We start from the raw sequence: 9,339 nt of genomic DNA on the forward strand, positions 1-9,339 counted from the left end.
CCCCCCCCCCGGCCAGCAGCCTGGCCTTTCCATCACACTTCCTGGCCATCTGACAAGTGCCACTTCCCTAAAATTGTGGCAACTCTGGGGAATCTAAAGGTCAAGTATCAGCTGGCCCGGCGTCGTTCAGCGGAGACATGCTTCAGGCCAAAGCAACGCCCGCTCTTCCTTCTGTCGCGGGCAAAGCAGTTATGGTTCTTCTATTGCACTTCATTTTAACTTCATGGGAAAAACCAGCATCGGTGTTGGTTTAAAGTCAGAAGAACGGCCTTCGCAGCATGCGAGTGTTCAAAAATAATCACTTTGGTAAAAGTTCTGTCTTAATTTTAAATTATTCCTTTGTTCCAGGCACCCACCTGCTGTCTATAGCATGAGTGTGTGACAACACATGCAGCAGGAAACCATACTTCCCTCCATTTTCCACAAATAAACCAGAGACCTGCACATGGCCCCATGCCACGTATGTCAAAAAATGGCTCTCCTTTCCCAGCCCAGTCTCCTTTGCCCATACTTACTATCCATGCTGCTGATAAACACCTTTGAATAAAATAGTTTTTCTTAAAAATGGGATTCTTCCAAGCCACAAATGTTCACTGAAACTTTTTATTCATTTTTTCCTATATTCCCCAAATATATCTTTATTTTTTCCCTTCTCCCAATTTATGCCAGTGACAAAACATAAAATTCCCATTTGGGAATTACTGTCTTGGTGAGTGAAAGAAAAGAAAAGGGACAGAAAGGAGTTGAGAGAGACTGTGAACAAAATATTTTGAACACTTGGCATTTGGGGGAAAAAGACATTTAAATGGAAAAAAATACCTTTCTGAAATCTGCAGAATGAAGATTATTTCTACATTTTTGTTGTTCTTGTTCTTCTCTCAAGAATAAAATTCAATTTACTGGAGTTCCTTAGAGATGAACAATCTGAGAACAGAGAAAATGTATCACTGACCAATGACCTTGTGTGACATCCTTGCCCACTGCAACCAATAGATTTCTCGATCTCTTTTTCTAGATTTCATGGACTTCTCACTTAGTCTTTCTCTGTTTTTTTCTCTCTAAGACAGACATGCATATAAGTAACAAGCAACAAAAGTAATCATAACACTATGCTGAGCCCAAAATAGCCACATTCTGTTTAACCAGATGCATTTGACTTGGTGACCATGCATGTGACAAGTGACCGTTTTTTTTTTTTTTGTATAAAGCACAAAATCATGCACCATCAAAGTCGTCTTCTTTTTTCTTTTTTTTTTCTTTTTTTTTTTTTGCCGCTGACTTCCCTGAGAGGAGTATTTGGACTGTGGTCAGATTTCTCTTGAATTTTAGGAGGATTTCTACTGTGTCTCATGAGGAATAGGATGTTCCTTAATGGAGGAAATATTTTGCTGTATGGATTCCTGCTATTAATACTGTATATTATTCCTGTATATTATTCATGAGGTACTTGCAGTTCTGCCTGAGCGCTCAAGTTACGGACATAAACTTCTTTGGCTGCATATAATATGCAGGGCAGGTGCAATTCCAGAGTCCTGGTTCTCCACTTGTCCATTTTGGGGGACCTGCAGGAGGACACTTCCACCTCTTACGTGTGCCCTACTAAGTATTTCCCTGCAGTGAAAACTAGGGCACAGGGAGTGGGGAATGAGGGACAGAGGGAGATTAGAAAGGGAAAAGGGGCTTTTCAGATCCTATACTCCTATGCAGGCAAGGCAAAGCTTTGCATCTGGATCCGGGAACTGACAATGCCCTTTGCTCCCACATCATATACAGGGAAATGTAGTATGATCCTTTTTTCTCTGTCTTCCTGCCCCATGTATTTTACAACTGAAGCATGATATTTTACTTCAGTTCAATTTTTACCTTGAAATGAAATTCAATATGAAGAAAGGCTGGAAAATTTGCATTTCATGCCTGTGTTGTCTAAAAGAATTCCGTATCAAGTTTCGGTCTGCAAACAGAGAAACTAAAAAAAGAGCTAAATAAGATAACCACAAGTTGTAGGGTTTATACAAGAATATTCTGTTATTGTTTTTGATCTTTTGAGGCATGCTTTCAGACCTATAAATCTCTTTCTCTTTTTCTCTTTTTGGGGCTTAAGGTTCAGGGGTTTTGTTTTTTGTTTTTTGTGGGGGTTTTTTGGTTTCGTTTGGTTTGGCTTCTGGTTTTTTTGGCAGCTTTGCAAACTCGCCCTGATAACCTGGCTTTCAAATCAATGTAGAGCTGCATTAAGAAAGTACCATAACATTCCTGTAGACAATATCTGAGAAGAAAAGAGTTACTGCACACTTTACCAAAGATGTATTGGCCCTGGACTGCCTACATGAGTAAAAGTTTGAAAAGCTTTATTTTGGTTGGAAAAGTAAGCAGACATGACCAAATACACAGAAACTGCTATTTTTGTATTCCCTTTTCTGACCATAACCACACTTAGATATGTTTTTCAGATGTAACTTGCAATTCAGAAATGCTAGATATTCATAGTTTTGGCAGCAGTCTTCACACACACACACACACACACACACACACACACACACACACTAATAGTAATAGTAAGTCACAGTTAGCTTTAAAGGAAACTTTTCTAAATGGACCAACATCTGTCATATGAATCACCTATGGTGTTCAAAATCAACCATTCAAACTCCCGGTTTACTCAGTATATGCATCACTCCTTCTGTTACGGTCTTACTGGACATTAAGCCCAATAAAATAAGCAAGACCATGTAGTAATTATTATTCAACACTGAGCTGACTGATAAAAAAGTCTCAAGTTGCCCAAGAAGTAAAGGTTAAACCAAGCAATCTTACTTCACATTTCAAGCAGGATCTATTTTTATTGCCTTTTGTATAAACTGAGCTTGAGACTAGGAAGCGGAAAGACTGGATTGGGAGACGCAGCACTGTATCTGAATCTCCTTTCAGCTGTAAGGCTGGGCTCTAAGGAGACCAAAGACAGTGTTAGTTACTTAGGCCCACGTTCAGGAAGGCTCAGTTTAAGCAGAGCAATGAGTACAGGTTACAACACGCTACGAGTCTCGATGCCTCTGCAGGCCCCTCGGTCGAAGCCATGGCCAGAGCCGTGGCACCTTTCCAGCCTGTCCCCCCAGCTGCTCCACGTAGACACAGAGGCAGATGGGGGGAGGTGGAAAGGAAGAGAGAAGAAGAGGATAAAGAGATCCTAGGGCAGGGACTGATGTGTCTGGTTGAACGCAGAAGCTCAAAAGTTCCCCAGAGTCCGTCATTTTAGATTCAGCCAAAAAGATTTTACATGTCATCATACTAAATGTTGCAGTGAGCTGCTCGTCCCGGAGGGTGGATTCACCACACCAGCCAAGTGTTTACTCTCCCACACAGTGGCCTGGGAGAGTTTGGCATCTCAGATGGGGATTTTCAGGGATTAGCCTGCAGGGAAACGCAAGGACAAAGACGAGTCACACCTCCCTCAGATGGAGGCACCAACCTACAGTTCTGAGATAGTCCCCTCTGCAAAGCTGGCATTCACAGATAAAACCCCATGTCGATTTAATTGCCTAAGGTGCTCAGCTTAAAAAAAAACAAAAAAAACCCTTCCTATTCCTTCAGCCTGTCTCATAACTTATAAATAAAGATGAGTCAGGGGCTATTATCTGGACTTGTGAGCTATTATCTGGATTTGCAGGCCCAAAGCATGATATGGCTTGACTTGAACCCGTAGAGCTTGACTTTCTTCTACCCCAAAACAGGCTTTTGCAAAGCGGCTTTGCACCTTGCCTAAGCACTGTCTGTCACAAACAATGCAAAATCATATGAAATGTTAAACAAAATGGATAATCACTTTATACACTGATTCATGCTCCTGGGGAATGACAAGTATGGGTTCGAAGTTGCTGAGGTTAAAAAGGGACATGAATTCAAGTGATAAGGTTGTACTCAGTTCTACCCTCAATTCACTGTTCTCCCTGCACCCAGACTTGCGGATCTGCGCTCTAAACACTGCTCAGATAATCCAAGGTTCATCCCTGCAGTCATTCACTTACCTTAATCCTTTATGGTTTTCCTGTGTAAGACATGTTGTAACTGCTTTTTAAAGATGCATTATATGCTAAATAAGAACAGATAAATAAAAAAACAATTCTTAAGTTCTAGTGTAAAAGCTATTTTAGCCATCTATGGCACGGTACCCCACAGCAGCTGATGATAACACAGTCTCTCAAGATTCCTTTGGAAAAGACTATTTCCAATGTTTTTTGGGGAAAAAAAATAGAAATGCAAGGATCTATATACACCATGTTGCTGTTAGTAGGAAATACCCCACCAAATTGCTAGTCTTTTCAACTCCTAAATCATTTATTTACAGGGAATCAAATCCTTCAAAGTCACATGCAAAAATGCTTATTTTCGTAAAAATTCCCATTAACGTCAATGTGAAGTTATTTGGCATGTACCACATTGTGGCTATATGTTTTAGACACAGACCCTTCCGCTCTAGAAAGCCAAAAAAACACTCATACTATTCAGCAAAACTGCTCCTTGTGCATGCTCACAGTTTACATATATTGACTGAGGACTTTAAACTTTTTGTTTAAATTTGCTTGTTTCCACTTCTATTATTCTCTGCAATGCCAAGACAGTCTTGAAAGAATAAACCTTATTGACAGCATTGTTAAATAAATTCTTATATACTTTGCTTGTATTACTGAGGGCCTAATTTGATCTGCAAAAAATCTTTACAATAGATTATTTTGTGCAAGAATGTAAGACTAAATGAACCTCTCTTTGACCCTTATCTACAAAAATTGAGTTGTGGTAATGGCCATTAGAAAAACAAACAGAAGCTGAATACATTTCATATGAAGCAATAGCCCCAGAAGCCCTTAATTTACATGCCATAGTTACTGAGTTACTTCTCTGCGGATAGTTGCTCTCTATACTATTTAACTATTCAAATATGTACATATTTGTGCTTCTCCATAAGCACTTAATTTTTAACAAATGGAAACGTGCTTTGTCATGCTTATTAGAAGACAAATTCTCTATGATACTGTAGTCTGAAAATCAAGTGTTCGGCCATATTCATCTGTGATTATCACTCTGTCTTCAGACCTGCCTTTTTCAAACTGCTTTGTTTTATTTTATTTTATTTTATTTTATTTTATTTTATTTTATTTTATTCAGAAAGCCTTCATTCCTTTGAATAGTTATGAATTATGAAATTTATGAAGCTAAGTTATAATCTAGGGAAAACTATTTTTATGCATTTATTTTTAAGTGTGTCTCTAGTCTTTCTTGTCATTGGGAAAGCTTGACAATAGGAACCCAAAATATTCAACCTCTAAGAAAATATCCACTGATTTTAAAATCTCCTGCATTTTAAGCCAGTTTCATGATTTCAGTACTTGAGCCAAGGTTTGTAAATATGTGATCTTGACAGTGCAGTAAGTCTTACCCTGAAACTTTGACAGATCATTTAGACCTTTTTTAAAGTTATTAAAACAAAGAGAATACTTAAATAAAAACCACACACAATATACCTTCACAAATTAATTTTCTTTTAACTGGCTGAACAATAAAATCGAGATAAATTTTTCAGATTTCTCAGGTGTTTTTACTTATTAAATCCCAAACTCAAAAAAATAAATTGGATTTCATAGAGCATTTTTTGATTTTCAGTGATGATTCTTATTTCAAAAATTTTGAAGAATTCCAGTCAAACCATCATTTTTAATTATATATTGAAATATGTTACTTACAAAAAAAAAATTGTTCTTCCCCAAAAGGATTTCCAGGAATTTTGACAGAAACAATGCAGGAATATTAATGTGAATCCATATATTGTTTTGTTCGGCTTAAACATGTACTCTTACTTGGAAACAAAAGTTTAAAACAGGTTCTCCCTAACATGCACACAGGAGGTGAAATAGCTGGCAGATAGCAAAGGGTCCTTGTCTTCCAATATGATACTTCCATAAAGGAAATATCCTTGAGAGATATGCTGAGAAGACCCTACCAAAAACTGTACTGAGGTTTAAAAAATGAGGCATTGCAATAAAAATTACTATTAATATCTCCCAGACTGATAGACAATTTTAACTGTATTTCCACTACTTTTAGAGAAACAAAGAATAAAATTAAGCTGGACTTTGACTGTGAATTGTACATGATGGAATGACTCGAGCAATTTGAAAACCCAGAGACGAAAGTGTCAGGCCTCTGAATTCCAGAGACTGAAGACTTCCAGAACTTGCTTGTCACGAGTAAATTCTCTAGGATTTCATATCAAAGAGGAGAATTTCTACCCAGGGTGCTGCTAAAGACTTTAGAAAGAAACCTAAATGGGGATTCACCGGTTTCCTTGCAGTCTCTCAGACACAAGGGCATATTAATAGCAGCTCAGAGAAAACACAAACAACAAAAAAGAGCTCACAGTTGATGGCCATAAAGCACTGATCTCTCCTGATTTAAGGTTAGTAACCCCAGAGACAGAAGGCTTGCCAAGCCATCAGAAAAGATGTTATCAGAGAAGGGATCACAGCTTGAATTCTTTTCAAGAACAAGCTGTTGGGTACTTTATTTGAAGCAAAGAGTCCTTGTTTGGGATATGAGCTTTGTAATGCAGCTACTGGAAAATAGTCAAGTAGGGAAAAGAGACATGTGGCTGCAGAATCAGGACAGGAACTCTCAGGGGAAGACTAGAGCAAACTGTTAGATTTCTTAGCTGTTTCCATTTTTTTTAATACTAAAGAGAAACCTTTTTCAACACAGGTTTTTTTCCCTTAAAGATCTGACTGCAGGTACTGACATGATAGTACAGAAATGACACTGAGAACAATGTAATTCCTCCATGCTTGCTGTGCCATTAAACCATATTCACTCGCTTTTTTTATGCTATTTTTAGTATTCCGTATCTCAACACTATGGTATCTATATTTACTAAATATTTGATCCCCAATTTGCATCAACATTAATTATTGCTAAGCTTTTTTTGTTTGTTTGTTTGTTTCCTCTTCTCCTTACAGGTGAAATTTGAGCATGGATGTTTAGGCTCACAGCACATCAGCCAGAAGTGATAACTGACAGAGCATACCCTTGCTTTGGCATCTTTTTTTCCTGCTGTGGATTTCGTTACCAACTTATGCAACACAAATGCGACTGAAGCAGAATTTAGATGACTATCATCTGAAGTCACAATCCTAAAAATGTCTGCTTCTTCAGTGACGAGAAGAAATTTTTCCATGTGCATCAGCTTTGCTCTGCTTTCCCAGAGTTTTGAGCCCTTTTTCATGTCCAAAATGAAACTTGTTAGTTAAAGTTCTTGAATTTGAAACATTACTGCCAAGCAAGCCAGCACAATGGTCTGTTGCAATAGTTTTGATCAATGTTAAAGTGAAAGATAAATAAATCTACCTATGACTCGGTTATGACAACATCTAAGAACCTGACCTGATTCTTATATAAAATTATCTTAATAAATTCAGATTGATATGGATAGACATACAGCAAATGCATCTGCAGTAGCAACACGGAATAAACTTCATGGATTTTTTTTTTTTCCCTGCTGAATACCAATTATGATCTATCTTAAACTGGGACAGATTATCTCCTACTTCGTACTGTTGCTGCAAGTTATGTTATGTTGAAGGCTTTCATAAAATAACAATGTACAGACTAATACTCATTGTATTTTTACCTCCCTTGCTTAGTCATACTGATTTTTAATTTAAGAATCTACAGACTGGGTTGGAGAAAAAGTGCATGTAGACTAGAAACTTTATCTGATGGCAATCTGATCATTTAGAGAAAAGTATAAAAACAGAAAAAGTTTGCAGTGATATTTCCTGAGGAGTATTGCTACCTGTCAATATTTGCTGTTCATCCAATTTTTGTCGCTATAAAATTAATTATCTTCACAATGATTTATGACTCTCTACTCTCTTTATGCTATCTACCATGATTCTGGTGCAAGTATCACTCAGACAAACATAAATATGAGATAAAATTGAACTGGACAGGGAATTTTCAAATATACATTTCTGTTGAGTTGCTTTTGATGGCTGGCAGAAAACATTTCATATATAACAGCCAGGAAAATTATTATTATTATTTTTTCATATACTATAGAACAACAAGTGATTGGTTTTACATTTTTTTCTACTTTTCACTAAGAGAAAAAACCTTCCATTCTTTGCTTGAATTTCATGTAAACGCTTGTACAAACTATTTTTGAATAAGAAAATGAAACCATCACATCTGAAAATATGTAATTTCTGTGCCTCACATCTGATTAGCTAGATTTTATTATTCTAACATATTTCTTCAATTATTCCCAGTATATCAAGCAATGCGGTTTCAATTAACATATTAAGGAGCAATGAAAACAAACTGCTTTTATTTTTCCTTAGATTATTTTATGCACAGGTGGTCCTTCAGTTATGGAAGGGCTTCAAAAACATCACTGTGAACATGAGCTGAGGACTCGCACAAACAGGAGATTTGTTACCCACATTGAGAAGAACAACATTTAAGCTATTTTTCTTATAGTTTCTGCAGAAAAAAAAAAATCTGGTATTAGTTTTCTAGGGCTAAAATAGCAATCATACTAACTACAATTAATTTGTATCTTATCCCAAGGATGTCCAATGTAGTACCATTAAAAGGACTGGTGTAAAAAGCTGACTCTGTATCTGGAAATAATCTTCCAAATTTTAACAGATGACATAATTATGAATGATGTATATCACATTTTTTATAACTTTGAGCACTGATTACTCTGGTAAACCACTTATATGCCTCATTGCCAGTAGCTGACAGGTAGCATATATGGCTTTTAATTTATCATTTTTCTTTTCTTCCCCTTTTCTTTTTCCTTTTCCCCTTCTTTCCTTCCTTTATTCCTCTTTTTTTTTCTCTCTGGTTCTCTCTCTCTTTCCTTCCTCTTCCCTTCTCTTCTTCCTTCCTCTTCTTTATTTTTCTTTCTTTTCTTTCTTTTTTATCTTTCTCTTTCTCTCTCTTCTCTTTCCTCTTTATTACTTTCTCTCTCTTTCCTTCTTTCTCTTTTACTATCTTTCTTTCTGTGTCTTTTTTTTTCTTTCTCTTTCTGTCTCTTTCTCACTCTCTTTCTCTCCTCTGGAAATTATATACAAAACCCATGCAACTACAATAGTCTTTCATCTATTGTCAATTAAAAAATATATACAGGCTAATAATTATGAATTATATTTTGCTCTAAAAACAAGCGCTAGAAAAAATGTTAACAAAGTGTCATGAATCTGGTGGCAAAATTTAATAATTATAACACCAGCCAGTAGGCATTTTAGAAGGCATATAGTGATAAGTTAATTACTATTCTGTTAATTGCCT

This window comes from Apteryx rowi, unplaced genomic scaffold (genome assembly GCF_003343035.1).
Source record: "Apteryx rowi isolate R43461 unplaced genomic scaffold, aptRow1 scaffold_282, whole genome shotgun sequence".
Taxonomy (NCBI): domain Eukaryota; kingdom Metazoa; phylum Chordata; class Aves; order Apterygiformes; family Apterygidae; genus Apteryx; species Apteryx rowi.